General features: G+C 35.0%; 1 protein-coding gene across 1 annotated transcript in view; it reads right to left on the reverse strand.

Moving 5' to 3' along the window:
- The window catches only part of LOC129225533 (serine/threonine-protein kinase 17A-like), a 195,815-nt gene extending 181,642 nt beyond the window's left edge, over positions 1–14,173 (reverse strand). Inside the window, exon 1 of the mRNA XM_054859969.1 lies at positions 13,809–14,173. The gene's annotated coding sequence lies outside the window, so the exon portion shown is untranslated. The remainder of the gene's footprint in view (positions 1–13,808) is intronic.
- Between the last annotated feature and the right edge of the window lie 6,814 nt (positions 14,174–20,987).

Below are 20,987 nucleotides of genomic sequence, written 5' to 3' on the forward strand. Positions count from 1 at the left end.
AAAAAAAGTATCTTTGTTCCTCTCTGGAATTCATTTGTGTGTTAATTTAATTATAACCATTTAAATATTACGTTTTCCCTAACTAATTTGCATTTCACAGCGTACAAGTTGCTTGTGATGCAATTTTGTATAGTTGAGGCAAACCTAACCTAGTAGTGCTGTGAAGGTTAAGCAGATCCTGATTACTGCATCACCTCGCTTCCAGGTTAGGTTTACCCCACTATGGAGCAATGACACTGAAGAAACTTGATGCTTGCTTCAGAGAAGCCTTTATTCAAAATTATCATTACAACTATTGTTAATGTTACTCTTATATGGCACCAAAATTTATAACAATGGGTTCCATGTTTAATCATTGAATAGGGAAATTACATGAAACTTACTGTTTTTTGCCCATAACTTTTTTTCTGAAGAACAAATATGGTCAAACAAAGTAATAGGACCTAAGTTAAGCCATCCCCTATCCATTAAAAAAGAATCAACAAAATTGGTCCACTAGGTGAGACGCTGTGAGTGGAAAAAAAAAACATACGTACGGTACGAACTGATAACCGCCTCCCTTTCAAAGTCGGTTAAAAACTAATTCTTAAGTTATAACTAAACTAAGAAGGTCGTAAGATCAAACAGTTTCAAAAGTACTGTATCGAAAAATTGCATTTAGGTAAATTACGAGACTTGATTACACTCATTCGCGCCATTTAATTTTTAGTCCGCATTTTACATACTAAAGAGTTGTTGGAACCGAACCATATTTTTAACTTGCGGTACCCGCACGGCTTTGCCCGTAGTAGAATATTAAAAGGTCTTTAGGTTCGATTGTATATTTACTAATAATGAATGATGAATTTCTCGCCAATATGGTTATGTTAATTTGCTCGTCCATGTTATGATAATTTACTCGTTCATGTTATGATAATTTACTCGTCCATGTTATGGTAATTCGCTCGGTAAAATTGGATTAAAATAGGAATAGAAAAAGAACAAAATCGAATTTTCGAAAAATCGCTTCGAGGTGCTCACCCCTTATGTTACGAACTAATTTTGTGCCAAATTTCATGTAAATCGGCCGAACGGTCTAGGCGCTAAGCGCGTAACAGACATCCAGACATCCTACAGACATTCTCCGGATTTTCAGCTTTATTATTAGTAAAGATAAAGAGGTAAGCACTCCATTTCACACTATTACTCACTTTGAAATATTCCATAGTTTTTAACAGAATATACGTTGTACACATTGTGCGTGCATTAATGCATAAATACTTTTTTCTTTGTGTTTTGACCTTAACTTGCTTTTGTGTTTTTTTATGTGCCACTAGAAAAATAATGGATCAAGGTTCTACCGTAAAGCAACTCATGCAAAATCATAGAGATAGCAAAATATTAGTTGGCAGCAAATTTGGAAATAGGTGTGAAATATATGCAACATTTCCCCAATTTTCTGAACTAATTTTGAAATATTTTGATTCTCTTTTATTATTTGCAAAGATAGAGATCAGCATTAGTTTAAATATTTTTCATTCTTTAATTCCTACTATTAACTTACAATTTCCACATATTTACATATCTTTTACAAATCTTGCTAAATCCACCCACTTCCTGGGATCGGACTCTTTTGAAATTTGGAATGCGACTTCGAACCCGATGAAAATGAAATATTTTAAAATCAAATTAATTAACTATTACTTATTAGTTTATTCCAATTTTAATCAACATTTTTGCACAAACCCTCTAATATGAGAACGAAAAATGCTTGCAAAAATTGGAATAAAATATCTACAGAAACACCATATTTTTCTGCATCTGATAAAATTTGTTCCAATGTTCGAAGGTAATAAAGACTAGAATTACAATTATTTTTAACTAATCTCATGCTAAAATGTTGGTGAGCGTTCAATTAGAAATTCATTGTTGAACACTGTCATTGTTGAACAATGAGTCTTATTAAAATGTGTGTTAAAGCTTTCAGATAAGCATTATCTCCCGCTTTTAAAGCAATATAAGTATAGTTTCCACACACAGGGACAAACTGGACCCAAGTAGGATTTGAATTTAAAAAATTTTTACGTATATATATTATTCGTTTTTATAGTAAATGTTGATATTCTTAATCAAATTTTTCTTCCAGCGTTTTACAATTTATTGAGCAATCACGACTGCTAATTGTTTTCATTTGACCGTCCTTGGCGTTGTGGTTCCTTTTTCAACCCCGCCCTCCCCCCGTCAATACATACACTACACACATGCCAACGTACATTCACACAGGTCTACTCACACACAAACACAACTATACACGCGTCAAGTAACCGCCCAAGAGAAGGGGCAGGCTTGGGGGGGGCAGGAGCTGTTTCTAGAAACAATAACTCCGATGAGAAGGGTCCTGTCGCAGCTCGTAATTGCGAAAAACATAATTTGAATTCGAAATTTCAGAATTCAAATTCATTTTTTCTATTTTAAAACTACAATTATTCGACATAAAAAGGTCGTCAAGATCAAAAAGCTCCAAAAGTTCGAAAAACTGCTTTTTGTTTAATTACGAGAACTTATTCCACTGATTTGCACCAAAAACATATTACCACAATTACCAAAGCAATTTAGAATTTATGTAGAGTTTCGGGCCCAAAATATTACTTCCTGCATCACTAAATACGAGAACATTTATTTACACACTAAACTAATTTTCGAGACAAATTATGCAATTTTCTCCATCAGTACCATGACAGTGAATTTCCGCGCATGAGCAGTTATGATAAAGAAACAAGTAGCATATTTTTAATCTACAAGACATAAGATGATTTTGCAGCCATTTATTAAAAAGTGACCTCTAGCAGAACCATTGAACTCCACCCAGCTAAGTCACGGATTGAAACGTTCTTTTTTTTTGGAAATTAAATAATGAGTAATGAAAGATTTTTCGTTCTCCAGAAGTAATCAGTCCTGATTACCTTGAGGCGAAATGCGTAACTTTATTTTTCTAAATTAATCATTTAGAAAATGAGTTACTTTTTGATATAATTAGAAAACGTTAACATCATTTGCTGCAGCAATGAATTAGGTTTTTACAATCCAAACATTGGTGCTGCAAATAGAATGTTACAACTTAAAAAATGCTTCGAGTTGAGGATTAATAAAAATTAGATTCGGGCCAATTACAATATTTTCTTCCCTCAACGATGAATTAAACAACAAAATTTAAGGTGGAACTAGAACCACAGCACTAACAACAAAAATAGGGAAAGGAAACAAAATAGAGCAAAGTGTCCCGTCGTCGTGTAGAAATAGTAATTTTATACATAAAAATTTAAAGTTGAACCTCTTTGATTTTCATTTTTTTTTTTATCTCCGAAAATTTAGTGACTGTTATTAATGGGGGTAAGCATTCCGTTTCACGGAATTGCTGGGGAACCCCCCCCCCCCCTCCGTTAAACGGTCGAATAACCCCTTAAGAGCTCCCCATTTAAGAAAGCGAAAATTCCCTATGTGAATTCCTGAGCATCAAAGAACCTCTGGGCTGAATTTTGCAAAAAGGATCTGCCCCCCCCCCCCTTGCGGGAATTCCTGAGAATCAAAGGACCTCTGGGCCTAAAATTTGGCAAAGTTCCGACGTAAACTGTGGATTTGTATAAGGCACCCCCCCCCCAAACACACACACATACAGCCATTTTTATTTTTATAGATTTTGTGAATAGCAAAGAAGCTGGGATGTTGTAAAACAAGGAAGAAGCGGAAGTGTAAAAAAGATAAATAACGGTAGTTATAGCAATGAAGTATCCTTATATATTATTTCTGTAGCCTGTTTTTGGTTTCTACGCGAGATTTTCCTCAATTCTTGATCGATTTCTTTGATTTACACCTTATTTTAAAGCTTATCGTGCAGGCTACTGACGAAAAATAGACCCACGGTCTAAAAATTGTTTTTTCGGGCAAAAAAACCTGTTTTAAAGAACCAGAATGAGGTTTTCGGTTAAATTTATAACTTTAACTTGCACTGTTACGGACAGAGCTGAATAGCTTGATCGGCAGAGCGTTGGACTGGTATCCAGGAGAATGCGTGTTCGGGCCCACGTCCGGACAATCTGCATCAAAAAATTAGAAAAATATCGCGCATTGCATGAGCAATGAATAACAAAAATGAGGGAATACATGAGGTAGAAACGCTCCTAGCTGTTATGAAATCTTGATGCATCACGGAGCTAAATTGATACTCAACTGTAAGTTTTTTTTTTTTTTTTTTAAGCTTTGGCTTCGGGAAGAGAATTAAAGCATAATGTAAGCGAAAATATAAGTATCAGGTTTAAGATTTCAGACTACATTGGAGTTGTTTCTTGTTCAGTAAAATATAATAAATCGTATGTTGAAATATAGATTCTTCTAATGAGTTTTTGACTCTTTGTACAAATAAAAAAAATACTACCTCAATTTAAAGGGTAATATATATATTTTTCTTCTTTTTGCAAAAAAACAAATAGCGTATTACATTTTTACTACATTTGAAAAGTTACGTTTAAAAAAGAACTTAGTTCAAATTATTTTGTATATTAACCGTGCTGTTAAATGATGAACACGTGCTGCCATCTAAGTCATAACGGTTCAAACAGCCTGCGATAACAAATTGTAACAATTTTCAAAAATAAAAACACTTCTAGGCAAGAAAAAAAATTTAAAATTACCTGTGGGTTTTTTTTTTCGGTAGAGCGTTCGGCTTTAAACTGTCTGAACTTCGGGCCAGTTCGGGCTGTCCGACATAATAGCAAATAAATTTACAGTAATATTATGCATTACATGTACTCATAACATACAACAGATAACACACGTAATAAAATAAATGCAGTGGGAATGCTATTTGCTGTTTCGACTCCTTTATGCAGGCTACAGTTATCATTCAGATAAGTTGACTGCTAGTCGAAGGGTGTTCTTCCCTTTTTTTAAAGCTTTGACTCCGTCCAAACCACTGAGCACATGTAAGCATAAAAAAAGTATTAGATAGGGGATAAAAAAGGATTCAAGGGAATCCTTTTTGTGCAGAAAAACATTTTCATTGTATGCTGAAATGTAGATTTTTCTAATAGCAGTTTTCGAACTTTTGTACAAATGAAAAAATACTTCTCCAAATTAAAACTATGAGTTTCAACCAGTAAATCTTTAATTATTTATTCGAATACGATATAAAACATTAAAATTATTATCAACTTTATTAGTAAGAAATCTACTCCTCTGCTTCCGGCTCGAAAAAAAAAAAAAAAAACATTTTGTCTACGTTCGAAAAATTATACTTAAAAAACGGACTCAGTTCAACTGGTTTTGGATTTTAAGTGTTCGATTAGAAGAAAAACAAGTGCGGGCTTTTAAGCCGTACAGGTTAAAGAAGCCTGCTATGGGAAATAGTTGAGTATTCAAAAATAAAAACACTTATTTTTTTCAACCGAATTTATTACTTCTCTAGAATGTTTGTTTCAATCGCTACGTGAGATCTTCCTCATTCTTTAATCAAATTTCATGTTTTACGAATAATTTTAAAACGTATCATGCTGGCTAATGACAAAACATAGACGCATGATCTTATTATATTTTTTTCCGCGAAAAACATTTTTTACTGTGTTTTATTACGCATTCCTTCAATGAATAGCATTCGAAAAGGAAGGCACAGTTGCTAGGTTTGTTGGAGCGTCGTACTGTTAGTCAGAATGGCGCCAGTTCGAATCCGTGCTACTAAATATCTCTTTAATGTTTCTTTTTTTTTCGTCAGATGCTCACATGGGCAGGACTGTATTTGCCACAACCTGTTTTTTTCACATGCAAAATTACTGATTTTTCACGTTTCACTCAGCCACACTTTTAATGATATTTATATTTGCATTGAAAATACGTACAACCAAAAGGGGAGCAATGATCAAATTATCACAACGTTGTATTTAACGAGGTTTTGTTACTGATGTCTTCAAATTACATGCCTTCTCTTGTGCGCTTACTTTTTTCCGTTTACTTTTTACGGTTTTTCTTCATAATATTCTTTCTTTGAAATTTTTAAAGAGCGAAATGCCTTATGAAACGATTCGAAGTAACGTGCGGAGTTCCGCACGGGTCGACTAGTAATAGTAGTTCCTCGTAGCCACTAACGCAACCAGAAATATTTTTCTGGAGGGGTTTTTGATCAAAAATACCTTCTAGATGGGGTTTTTGATGAAAAATACCTTCTGGGGGCTTTTTGATGAAAAATACCTTCTACAGGGGATTTTTTGATCAAAAATACCTGCTGAAGGTTTTTTTTTTTTTTTTTTTTAAATCAAAACAGCCCTTTCATGATGGCCCAATTTCTCAATAGGCAGAGTAGGCAGTTGCCTAGGGCCGCAAAATTTTCAGAGGCGGCAAACTTTGCTTTAACCACATATTTTTAAAATTAATTTGCTATTTTCGAATGTAAAATGTAAACATTCTTTCATTTTCCACAGATAAAATTTTTTCTAATGTGTGTCTAAATTTGATTTTCATAAGATGTGTGAAATGGACAATATGTTGACATAATTTAGCAGGGAAAAACCACACTGATTTCTAAAGATTTTTTTTTTTTTTTCATTTTAGGCAAGATTAGACTTTTTAGGCGGAAAAACTAGAAAACCAAACTTCTTAAAAGGGTAAACTCCACAAAATAGGAACACATTTGGAATCAGAGAAAAGAACTTATTAGAAGGAAAACTAGAAAACGAAACTTCTTAAAAGGTTAACTTAATTATATTGAAATAGAAACACAATTGGGATGAAGAAAATAACGAATTAAGCTATTAAACTTTTCAAAAGGGTAAATTTAACTATAGAAATAGAAAGACAATTGGGATTAAGTGGGAAAACTAAACTTCTAAATAGGATGAACTCAGCAAAATATTAAAAAAAGGCAGACATCTGGGATAGAAAAAAAAAAACTTATTGCGCGGGGAAACTAGAAAACTAAAACTTCTTTAAATGGAACACTCAACAATATAGAAATAGGAAAACATTTGGGATCAGAGAGAGGAAAACACCAACTTATTAAGCGGGAAAACTTCTAAAACGGAATCCACCGTGTATCGAGGAAGAAGAAACAGAAAAATCTTCACCCCTTCCAATCCATTTTTGCTTTTGGTCGCTCTTCTCTCCCATCCCCAGAACAAAAGACTTCCTGGGAGGGAAAATGGGAGGGGACCGACAGAAAGAAGAAAAACGAAAAATATAATGCGGCAGAAAAAGAAAAGAGGTCTGACAAGATGCCTGAGCTCGACCTGCCGAGCCTTTTCCAGAAAAGGTGTATCAGAAAAACGTGCGATACGCGACGGTCAAACAACCCAGAGACCAAACCCGTTGCAGAGGGAATCATCCAATTATGTATTGATTACGACCAGACCGGACGGATGCTTGAATGGGAGCTTGGCGGGGTAAAGGTCACTGGTGCATTTCATTGAGATTTAGCGAATTTGATTTTCCGCCAAACGTGGAAACTGAAATTCGGATCGCTCTGGCGAAGTTAGTTATTATTTTGTTTAGGACACGTGATTACAAAAGATTCTATGTTCCCCAAGACCAAAACACCAACTAATCCAAGAGTGGAACTAGCTTCAAGTTTTGGAGGGGGTCGCTATTAAGAAAGGAGAGGAGTCAATCATTGCGAAGCGATAAAATGGGGTGAGTGAAGACTTTCATTCATAAAACCAAGACCCCAAGTCACATGATAGATTTTAAAACAAAGCACTGGCAGAAATCAGGTTTCTTTCGCTTGTTTCATGCAATACGTGCCAACCATTCGTCGTTCTTGAGTCACGTGACTTGAGCTCCTTGGGTTCAGCTTTTGTTCAGCCAATGATTGGACCTGATCACTCCATTTTAATTCATGCTCCAAGGGGTCAATGTGCAAATTCGGGCATAAATCTGGAACAAAATTTTCGAAAAATAAGTCCCCGAAATGCAATTTCAGGCTTTATATGGTCGCTTAAGGGGTCTTAAGACCTCCATGATTCCAACCTTCATAAATGGGAGCTGGTTATTAATAATAGCTTTAACAATAAGCTCTAGCCTCACTTTTATAATAGACCTCCTTGCCAGATCGTGCCATAGATCCCTCCATATTTTGTCAATTAGGTATACAAAAGTTTCATCCACAATTTTTTCATCCCGGGCCCTTTTTCAGTCCGAGACCCATTGCTGTAGTACCTATCTCTGGCCCTCCCCACCGAGAAACCAGCAAATGTACAATGACACAGAACAACTACAGTCAAATAAATACGAAAAAGAATTGCTTTGCTTTGGAATCGTAGCAAAATGAAAGCAAAAACATATGTGTCGCAATGATAAAACTTGCTAGTTTTTTTTTTTTTTTTTTTTTTTTTTTCCAAGGAGTGAAAATATTCCTTGACATTTTAAAGATGAGTGAAAATCATTTTGGAAGAAGAGTGAAGAGTATGAGAATGTTAAATTACACAAGAATGATGAAATGGTAGATGGCACTAGAAAGAAGTGATGCGTAACTATGTTGTGTTTTTTAGCATTTAGAATGTTTGACATTTTGCATTTAAAAAAAGTAATATAACATTCCAACAGTGGTGGATCTAGAACTTGAACAAGGGGGGGGGGGGCATCGCTCTTAGAGGGACGTACACCCTTGTTTAAACAATATGAAATTTTCTCTACCAGGGTTCCCTCTCTCGAAAAATTTAGGCCTTTAAATATGGTTTTTTAGTTGAAATAAACTTATATATTATACTGAAGAATATAAATAATTTCGAGAACATTTTAAAGGTCTGAAAACACTATACGCACCTTAGTGGGATATAAAGCTACAAATTACCGCCCCATGACCAGAGCTAAGACGGAATTGTAAGCAAATACCGAAAATGATATTTACAGCGTCCAGAGATTGCAGCTGCACTCTAGCTTTATGTTCATAAGTCTTCTGGAGTAACTAAAACCATACTCAGGCAAAAACCTCTGATAAAGCTGAATAGATTATCACATTGGTAGATAGATAAAAATGCATTCGCATAACAGAAAGACGTGTGCAAACATGGTATGACTCCATAGTCCCTATCGAAAAAAATTGATCTCCAAAAATACAATCAAAAATAAAAAGTACAAAATCAAATACTATCTCCAGAAATAGCTCACCCAACAAAATTTTCCGAAATTAGAGGCCTAAAAAGTTTTATAGGCTCTCTTTGTAAAAGTATCTAAGTATTTAAACTCTCCGAAAATTCGGTTTTATCCAGTGCAAGTTCTGACCTCATTGAGATGGGGGAGGGGACTATAGTACCGTTAGCCTAAAAAACGAAGTAAAATATATAACTGTGTGATTTTGAAACTGATAACTTCAGATTAAAAACCTTGATAGCATCTGGACGAAGCTATTTCCTCCAAGCCTTCCCATGCTATTGCAAGTCACATTGCAATCTGTTGTACGTTTGATCAAATGGGAGAAGGAGCTACAGCGTGGGTCTCGGCTACAGTTCCTTTACCCCTCCTTTCAAATCACCATTAATACGCCACAGTTTATATATTTATTTAAATACTAGCTGCATTGCCCGGCTTCGCACGGTCTACCTCAAAAATAAAAATTATGTCAAGGACGCATGTTCAACAATCAACCTTCAATTAGAGAAAAAAAAATACTGTAACATTTCCCGTCAAAATAATCATTCTTAAAGAAAGAAAAATTCCCAAATAAACTAAACGCAACCCTCCATAAATACAACAAAAATCCTTAATTTTAAAAAAAAATGATAAATCGAAAATAATCCTCAAATTAAAAATGACAAATTTTTAATTTTAGGTAAATTTTTATCTCAAAACGAAAACAAAATTTTATTTAGTGACAACCGAGAAAAAACAAGTGGCAACCTTCTACACGCTAATTTAAAACGAGATCGCGCAAACGATAGTTTTCCGACATAAAAATAGAGTTCCATTAGACTTAAAAGTGCTTTTTAATTTTTTTTTTTCGGTGATTTTACAGCTTTTTTTTTTAATTCGAAGGAAGTTAATGAACTATATGGGTATTTTATCGGGGGCTTTCGAATGGTGTTAAAATCGAACTGATCGGATAATTATTTCCGGTAGAAAGAGCCATTTAATGCCATTTTTGAGCCCTAAAATTAAAATTCGAACGGTTCGGTTCTTTTTTAGTGTTCGAACCCCCCCCCCCCCCCCCCTCCCCCTACGTTCCTTCTCGGGTGCCCAAGTACCTCCCTGCCAAATTTGGTCCATATCTGACGTAAACTGGATTTGTATAGGGAATATACACACATATATATATACCCACATACATACGTACATATTCTTTGTTTTATATTTATATAGATAATGCATACTTAAATTTGGAAAAGTATTGAAGTATTTTAATTCTTTGAAATTTCGGTTTTGTTTAGAGTGGCCTGGCCCACCGAGACACGTGCCGGTGTCTCGGCGGGCGGGGCCACCACTGCTGGATATGATTACTAAAATAAGTACTGAAAACAACAGTTTTACAGTATAAGAATCTATTTAAAAATGAATAAATAAATAAATAAATAAAAGAATTCTTTGAGGCTATTTCTCTCGCGCATAAAATAAAACACTTTCAATTTCAAGTATTCGGATATTGAAGCGGACAGTACGATCAATCATTTATCTTCGTCTATCTATGTCAATGTCAAGTATGTTTCTTTTATTCATGTTTTCTATATCTCATAAATAAAAACGTAACATGCATTACTTTAACATCTTCGTATTTCTTTTATTATTATTATTATTAAAGCGTTTGAATCTATCTAACCCATAAAGAGCTATGTTAAAAGTTTTTGAGCTTACGAGGGGGGTCTTGAGGGCTAATCTCACAGGAATGTTGGTTTTGACACATATTGCCAATTGTTTTAAGGACTTATGATCAAAGCCTCAATTCCCAGAAAGATAAATTCTGGTAGCGCTAGTGTCTGTAGATTTCAAAAAAAGGTACTTGGAGGTCAGGGTGGACCATTTGGGGGGGGGGGGGGTCTCATAGATAGCGCCATGAAAATTTTTAAGGCGGGTTGAGGGGTATTTTTCACTTTTTGGGAGGGGGGCTCTTGTTTGGGGGGGGGAGTTTCGCGGTGTTTAGGGGGTGCGCCCTTGCTCTTAGGGCGGGTGGGCTACCCCTGCCACAAAATATCCAATGTGGCTACGCTTCTGCTGTAAAAAAAATGGAAAATGAAATATAAATCTTAAGATTAGTTTGTTGACAGTTTAATATATATATAAATATATATTCTATTTGCAACGTAACTCCTACAAGTAATTAAAATTTGAGTAGGATCTTAATAAAAATCTCGCAAGGTTAGGCATAGAATAAACCAAGAACACCGACAGCGGCTGACTAAATCATTTCATAAACATCGTTGATTTGGCAATCGTCTTCATAGAAAAAGTAAAGCAATGATAAAAATGAAACTTAATTGGAGACCTTTTATCACATGACTTTACATCCTAAAGCTCACACTTTCTGCAGTAAAAAAAAAGGGTTCCTTGAGACTCGAAACACGCGTCTGTGATCAATTTGCTAGTCCGTTTTATTTCTCTAAAATAAATTGACGTTTATAATTTTTCTGAACACAACATTTTAATTGCGGTAATTTACTATAAAAGATCAAAAATATAATCAATGATAAACAGTAGGTAATATGCATTCGAACAAAACTACTATGGAAGCATCAAACGATGGGCATGCCAAATTGGCAAAAAAATTTCCCACAGCTGAAAAAGCTGTTGCCGTTTTTTCTCCCGATACTTTAATTTCTTATTTTGGTGGAACTTTTCATGTTAGTTAATGCGTGGTAAAGGATATATTTTTTTATTTGGAGGATGATAGTTTTATTATTTGGTGGAATTTGTTTCATTTTTTAAATTTTGTTTAATGTTTTGTTTTGTTTAAAAATTAAATTTAATCCTTCAGCAATATTGATTTTGGCAACGTATACAAACAGATAAACGCTTTGTTTTGATCATGGCCCCACAAAATTTTGCTAAGTGTCAGCGCCATCTAGTAGGGCCATGGTTTTGATGTCCACATATTTGAAATTTGAAACTTGTTTTAATCCTTTTGAGGGAGCAGAGCAGACTCTTAACTTTTCAAATTATGCTGTTTATAATTATGCATGCATCAATTAAAATAAATAATTTATAAATTGCGAACTTAAGAGTAAAGTTTTGCTGTCTGCAAAGCTGTTGACATGTTGACAGAGACAACAAAACTAATTTAGTTTCCTTGCAACAAGATCCAGCAGAATCTGTTTAAAATTTTGAAGCCTGATATTTTTTTTAGCTATGAATTTTTCTAAATTTTGTTCTGACCGTCAGGTCTTAGTGATTGGTGGTTTATAATCAATATCTAAATCTATTATGTAGGTACTACATTTAGTTATTGTACATCGGTTTTACAGGAATCTGACAGAAAAGTCTCATTCATAAACTAATTTATTGTTTGATACAGAATGTTTATGGACATTTCACTTAGAAGTTAGAGGATTTGTAGCAAACAATAATAATTTAAATGCATCTTTGGCTTATTTTGTCAATAGAATTTTTAAGTTTTCCTTTTTAACAAGAGATAGTTATGTTTTCTTAAATAGCATAAAACAACTGGGTGTAGTGTAGTTAACTCAAAGAAATTGTCAAAATAGATACATGATACACGCACAAAAACTGCCTGGAAACCCTTGAACTATTTTTGAAACAACAATGGAGAAAAACAAAGAAGCACTACCATAAATGAGTTTAAAATAATAAAGCTTTTAGTTTTAAAATATTACTTCTAAAGAAACACTAATTTAAAATTATAAACGTTACACCATTGTATTCCGTAACATTAAATTCATGAAAATCAGGGGACATTCATTAGTAGTAATTTATTCCAGTAATGATCAGGCCCGACACTTCAAAACTTTCAATTTAAGGGGGATGTGTGTGTTGACTGTCTTGAGGGGCATACTCAATAAGTTATTACAATAGTAAAACAGGAACACATACACATTACACCCGCACTCAGAAAAAATACTACATTTTTCGAAGCAGGTCTGTCTTTTAAGGCTAATGTCACCTCTCAAAACCCTGAAGTTTTCCCTTTCTAACCAAAGAAAACGTCTAAAATTTACCATCCCCCCCCCCCATACACACAACCTGCATAATTTAACCAAATCTCCCTTCAAAATATTTTTTTAGCAGTCAGGAGGAGCAAATATGACTATGAGAAACTCTACAAATAAAGTGGACTTTTTTTTTTTTTTTTGATTTAATATGCATTGAGGCAGGCCCGTCATTTTAAAATTTTCCAGGGGGTGGGGGTGGAGCAAAAGATTTGTGTTCAATTCATTTCATTGGGGGAAAAAACAACAAAATATGTACACAGATGCCAAATTTCATTTTGTTTTTAAAATCCAGTGGGGGGTGGGGACAATCGACCTTCTTCATCGCCCAAATGACGGGCCTGCATTGAATATGTACTTCTTCTGTTCCCCCTCCCTTGAAAAAATTTGAAATGACGGGCCTGTTTCAAAATTAGGGGGCAATGGCAACTTCTGTACCCTCATGCTGGATCTATGGGGGAGCAAGATGGGATGAACCTTCCCCCCCCCCCTACAGAGGTAAATTCTGGATGCGTTAGTGGCCTGACCACAACGGTCTTTAAACAGAAATGTAAAAGTAATATGAATACAAAACGTATTAATATAATAACACATTGGGCATTAAAAACAATCTTTTGAAATTCCAAATATATACTTCACTGTAGAAGTCATTTGCAAAAATGTGTACAATTTCAAACTCTATTAATAAAAAAAACTTACCTGTGATTTCTCAGTATATAATCTCCGCAGGTAATATCAGGTTATGAATCGTGAAAGTTTAAATCCAAGTAGTTATTGATTAGCTCACCCGTTTCCAACGAATATTTTTTGTAAATCATAAACGAAAGTCCATTGATATCACTGATGTCACAAAAAAGGAAATCACATCAATTGGATACGACTAGCTTGCACACAACGGTTGTAAAAACACAACATAATATATCACATATTGATTCAACAAATTTTATCAGTTATCAAAGAAAAACATCGTATTGACACTGAAATAAACTCAAACAATCACTAGGGAAACTTCAACAACAGCTGGAATTTAGCTAATGGTTAACAAAACACCACGCAAACACGAGAACTCACGTCCGTTTGAATTGTGCCTCCGGACAAGCCTTCGCCTCATTCCGCAAGGGTTACCCATAATTCAAGAGATGGAATATCGCCAATTCGCGCATCGCCAAGTTTTAGCACTTTATTTGTGTCTTGGAAACCGTTGCTAAGCAAGCATTTTGTGTCAAACGCAACGAATTTGGTTAGCAGAAATAGATTTGAATGACGTTCGCTCCGCATGCGATTCGAACTGCGGGTTTGAATTAGGGATGCAACGAATAGTAATTTGGCCGAATACCGAATATTCGGCCGAATGTTTGGCTATTCGACCGCCGAATAGTTAACTTGCTTTTGTTTAAAAACAAAGCACAAGTTGCATTTAAAGCACATTTCTGTGCATTAAACAGCTTAAAATACTATCTCACAATATAAAAAAAAGTCGGAGCAAATTAATTATTTTTTGAAAGAATTACCATTAATTTCAAAAATATTCAGCCCTATTCGGCCGAATAATTACTAAGAGAAGTTGGGAAACAGTTTTTGGAACACTTTCTAAAGATAAGAGCTTTTATTTCTTAGCTTTTGAAACAGCAATATCTTTCTACTAGAAACATCATTTCACTATGAATGCCTTTCTGATTAAAATAATGATGCATTTTGAGGTTTCGTAAAGTTTGACTCTTCGTTTCAATTTTATAACACTAAGTATTTCAGTGCAGTATTTTTCTTTTTTTTTCTTTTGTTCTAAAATATCTCTAGAGAAAACAGTTCCACTTTTGAGATCATAAATTTTTTTCATTTAGCTGTGTCCTTGTTGTAGCAATTTGAAATTTATTTTTTCATAGGGTGTTTCTGAATCAGTGTACTTCTCTGTTTTTTTACAGATATTTTCCCCCAAAATATGTCTGTCAAAATTTCTGAACCCTTTAGTTAATTATATTTTAAAACTTGATAAGACTTATTTCCTTTATTTTGTAAATATCACATTCACAATGGGGTCGTTTCAAAAATTTTAAAAGTATTTTTTTCTGAAAGAGCATGCTTAAAAACATAGGATCTGACCATTTTTTAAATAATTTAATTAAGTTTAATATTTAAAAAAAAATATTTAAATCGGCGCGCTTTTATTGTTTACACTTCTGTCGTGTGACATCACAAATGATGAAATGCCATTCAATGTTGCCATTCACAGAACAAAATATTTAATTCGCATCTTTACTCACGTGTATTGGCAACGATATGCTTGATAGCAAGCGTAGAGCGCAATTTTAATTCGCTTCTTGATTATCATAACGTGGAAATGCGGTGGAAAGATGCACCAAAGAGCATCATTTGTGACGTCATCAAGACCACGCCTTGTTTGAAAAATCGGACATTTTAAAAAATTAAAAAATAACTGTTGGGAAAAAAAAAGTGTTTTCTGGGTCAATGTTTTTTTTTTCAATCAATTTCAGTGCCAAAAAGTACTACTTTTGACTGAAGGAAACAACCCCATTCCGACGACCCTTCATGATAGAAAAAATTAATAATTTTTGCAGTGATACTGCCGAACAAATAACTAACAAACAGTTTTTAGAAATTTGCAAACACCTTTTTTATCCAATTTCTCTTGCTTTACTCAAGGAAATTTTCACAACTGAAAGCATAACAAAAAGAAATAGTTGAAAGTCACGTTTTCATTTTCGTTATTCAACTTGTCGTCATGCTTCAGTTAAAATAAATCAATTTTCTGTGATAAAAAGTACACAACAGTTCAGAAAGTTTATCGTAGAAAATGTATTTTGAAAGTAACTCAAAGATCAAAAAGTCAGGTTATCATTTGTAACTGTCATGTGAAATAATAAAAGGCAAAAAGAAAATGCATTGTCTGATGTTAAGGTATTTAAATTATACTTTTACACGTGTTTCGGCCCATGTTTTAATGTCATACATAAAAAAAAGAAAACATCGTGAAGGTTACTCGTAATTCCAGAGCTCAAATACGCTACCTTGCGGTGATTAACAATACTTTCGAAAAAGGTAAAAGAATCTATTCCTCGTGTTTTCTTTGGGGTAAATTACGGGCTTCAGACAGTTTATGATGTAATGTAATTTCAGAAGAATAGAAGAGAAAGCTTCCCATTAACACGATGAAAAATTACTGTCATTCACAAAGCGTCAAACCAAGTTATAAGTTACGGCATTTGTTTGTTTTACCTTTTTCATCCGCCATTAGACAGTGACTGCAGCACCCTCTATCATTTATTGGAGTTGCGAATTACTCAGTTGTTTTAGTTTTAAATCAAAATTCAAAACCTTACCTTTTTTCATCCACGATTAGACAGTGACTGCAGCGCCCCCTGTAGTTTAATGGAGTTGTGAATTACATAGCTGTTTTTTTTTTAATCAAAATTCATTTCTTTTGAATGGGGTCGTTTCTAAAATTTTTAAAAGTATTTTTTTCTGAAAGAACATGCTTAAAAACATAGGATCTAACCATTTTTTAAATAATTTGTTTAAGTTTAATATTTAAAAAAAAAGAATACTTAAATTGGTGCGCTTTCATTGTTTACATTTCTTGCCGATGACATCACAAATGATGAAATGCCATTCTGGGTTGCCATTCACAGAGCAAAATATTTAATTCGCATCTTTACTCACGTGTATTGGCAACGATAGGGTTGATAGCAAGCGTAGAGCGCAACTTCAATTTGATTCTTGATTATTATAACGTGGAAACACGGTACAAAATGCGCCAAAGAACGTCATTTGTGACGTCATCAAGACCACGCCTTGTTTGCAAAATCGGACATTTTAAAAAAATAATTAAAAAATAACTGTTGGGAAAATAAAAGAATTTTCCGGGACTATTTTATATATATATATATATATATATATATATATATATATATATATATATATATATATATATATATATATATATATATATATATATATATATATATATACGTTATAACGTATTGCAAGTTGTTAAGTCATTTTTTAAAATGCAGGAATAATTTCTCATAATTATGCTTCATTTTAGAAGATAATCAATTAACGAAATACTTTTTTAAAAAAATTGTGTGAGTTTCTTTCCTTTTTTTGAAATTTTATGCTGCAATTGTAGAAGCTTTCCGCCTTTTTAGACTTTTTGCATTTGTGATGTCTACCATTTGTGCGCGATTTTCTTTTTTTTCTTTTACCCTGTACTAAAAAATTATTCATTTAAATGACCATATTTTACCTTTAGAAACATAGTGTTAAAATATTAGTTTTCGGATATTTAGTCCTGAGATTAGAATAAAAATTTAAACTTAGTTTTGGACGTTATATTGGAAGGAGCGGTTCAGTTCGGACGCACTAATGGACAGTAAAATAACATTGCATCTATGGAATTGGAAACGGGACTTCAGGCATCAGTCGCTATAATGGAAAGTTCGCAGTAATAGGAGGTCGTTATATAGAGCGTTGACTGTATATATATATATATATATATATATATTAGCAATCACGATTGCTTATTGTTTTCACTTGACTGTTTTTGGCGTGCTATCATTTTATTTTCCCACCGCTACACTCTGCAGCATCACCGTCGATCTCCTCACGATGCTGCTCTTATAGCGAAAGCCGTCTCCAGGTTGCATCCATGTCCTACACACAAGCGCATACATACACAACTACACACACACACACAAACACATACCTACACAAACATACACAAACACATACACACACGCATACAGACAGACACCTACACATACACACAAAAAACATACACATATACACACAACTACCCACACATTCATGCCTGCACACAGACACAAACACACATATGCCTACACACACATACACATCCCCCCACACACATTCATACACACAACTACCCACACACTTATGCCAGTACACAGTCTCAAACACACATGCCTACACACACATGCACATATCCCCTACACACAACACACATACCCCCCACACACAAGCACACACGCCTACATACACACACTCGTGATTGCGAAAAGCATAATTTGAATTCAAAATGTCAAAATTCAAATTATTTAATTTTATTTTTTATTTATTTATTTACTTTTTTTTTTTTTTTTTTGAGCAATCACGATTGCTTATTGCTTTTATTTGACTGTTTTGAGGTCCTATCATTTTATTTTCCCGCCAGCACCCTCTGCAGCATCACTGTCGACCGGCCGCCTCACGATGCTGCTCATCTAGCGAAAACCGTCTCCAGGTTGCGTCAATTTCCCCATACTTACACGCATAAATACACGCACGTACATGCAAACACATACACACACATACATACGCCTACACACATACACAAACACATACACACACCGCATATACACATACACAAACACATACACACACACGCATACATACAGACACCTACACATACACACACACCTACACAACACCCACACACTCATGCCTGCACACAGACACAAACACATATGCCTACACACACATGCACATTCCCCCCCCCCCACACACACACAAACACTCATACACACAACTACAAACACACTCATACCTGCACACAGACATAAACACACATGCCTACACACACATGCCCCTACACACAAACATACATACCCCCCCCCCACACACACACACACACACTCCGTGATTACGAAAAACATAATTTGAATTTAAGAGGTCATAATTCAAATTAATTTTTTTTTTTTTTTTGAGCAATCACGATTGCTTATTGTTCTCACTTGACTGTTTTGATGTGCTATCATTTTATTTTCCCGGCAGCACCCTCTGCAGCATCACTGTCGACCGGCTCCTCACGATGCTGCTCCTCTAGCGAAAACCGGCTCCATGTTGCATCCATACGCTACACACACGCGCATACATACACAACTACACACACACACACGCGCGCGCGCACGTACACACAAATACATACACCTACACACATATACACAAACACATACACACACAAACACATACACACACTCAAAAACATACATACACACACACGCATACATACAGACACCTACACACAACTACCCACACACTCATCGCACTCATGCCTGCACACAGACACAAACACGCATGCCTACACACACATACACATTCCCCACCACACACAAACACTCATACACCCAAATACCCACACACTCATACCTGCACACAGACACAAACACACATGCCTACACACACATAACCGATACCCCCTACAGACAAACACACATACCCCCCCCCCACACACATAAACACACATGCCTACATACACACACACTCGTGATTGCGAAAAACATAATTTGAATTCAGGAGGTCAAAATTCTTTTTTTTTTTTTTTTTGAGCAATCACGATTGCTTATTTTTCTCACTTGACTGTTTTTGGCGTTACGCTGATTTTATTTTCCCACCAGCACTCTCTGCAGCATCACCGTCGGCGTCGACCGGCCGCCTCACGATGCTGCTCCTCTTATGAAAACCGTGTCTAGGTTGCGTCCATATCCTACGCATACACGCATACATACACACACCTACACACACACACATACACACACTCATGCCTGCACACACACAAACACACATGCCTACATACACACACACACGCACACGAACGCCTACACGCACATGCGCGTACACGCACAGCACTGCATACACAACACCAACACACATGCAAATGCATACATACACTCATACATACACGCACCCACACACATGCACCTACACACACACGCGCATACATACACACACACGCTTGTGATTGCGAAAAACATAATTTGAATTCAAGATGCCAAAAATTCAAATTAATATTTTTTTTTATTTGTTTATTTTTATTTATTATTATTATTTTTTTTTTTTTTGAGCAATCACGATTGCTTATTGTTCTTACTTGACTGTTTTGATGTCCTATGATTTTATCCCCCCTCCCTCTGCAGCATCACCGTCGGCCGGCTGTCTCACGATGCTGCTCCTCTAGCGAAAACCGTCTCCAGGTCGCGTCACTTACTTGCCTACACTTACACACACGCCTACATACACAAACACATATACACGCGCATACATACAGACACCTACACATACACACACACACAAACACATACACACACAACTACCCACACGAACAAACATGCCTACACACACACACACATACCCCCCAACACACAAACATGCTCGCATACATACATACACACACAATCGTGATTGCGAAAAACATAATTTGAATTCAAGATGTCAAAAGTTCAAATTATTTTTTTTCTTTTTTCTTTTTTTTTTTTTATGGTTATTCTATCAATTTCAGGGACAAAAAGTACTACTTTTGACTGAAGGAAACAACCCCATTATGGAAAAGAAATTTTTTATTTCTAAAATTTTTTAATAACTATCAATCAGACCGTCTTGTTCGGTGATGGATTGGCGAAAATTGAGTTTGAATTGCGTTTCTCGCCAGAAATAGCGATAAATACTCCACCCATTTGAGGAATCAGGAAGTTGCAGCGCCATCTAACGATGAGGATGAAGCGTGTTTGTAAACTTACACGAGTTCTTTTACGAGTAAACTTTCAGTACGAGATGAGTTTAGGAAGCATAGGTTGAAACTTCCTTCGAAGACCACTTTAAAAATTATGAAAAACAGTTACGAGACAGTTTTGCATTGAACTCATTTGTCATTCGAAACCATTCTTTTTTTTCGTTTTAAAATCCAGCTTTCTTTTCAAAAATAATAAATAAATAGATAAAATAATAAATAAAGATAGACATGGATAAAAATATGAAAATAGGGGGTTGAATATTTTTATGACATAATGACATAGGTATTCGCAACTCCAATGAACTATAGGGGGCACTGTAGCCAGTTTCTAATGGCGGACGAAAAAGGTAAAA

This window comes from Uloborus diversus, chromosome 7, assembly GCF_026930045.1.
Source record: "Uloborus diversus isolate 005 chromosome 7, Udiv.v.3.1, whole genome shotgun sequence".
Classification (NCBI taxonomy): domain Eukaryota; kingdom Metazoa; phylum Arthropoda; class Arachnida; order Araneae; family Uloboridae; genus Uloborus; species Uloborus diversus.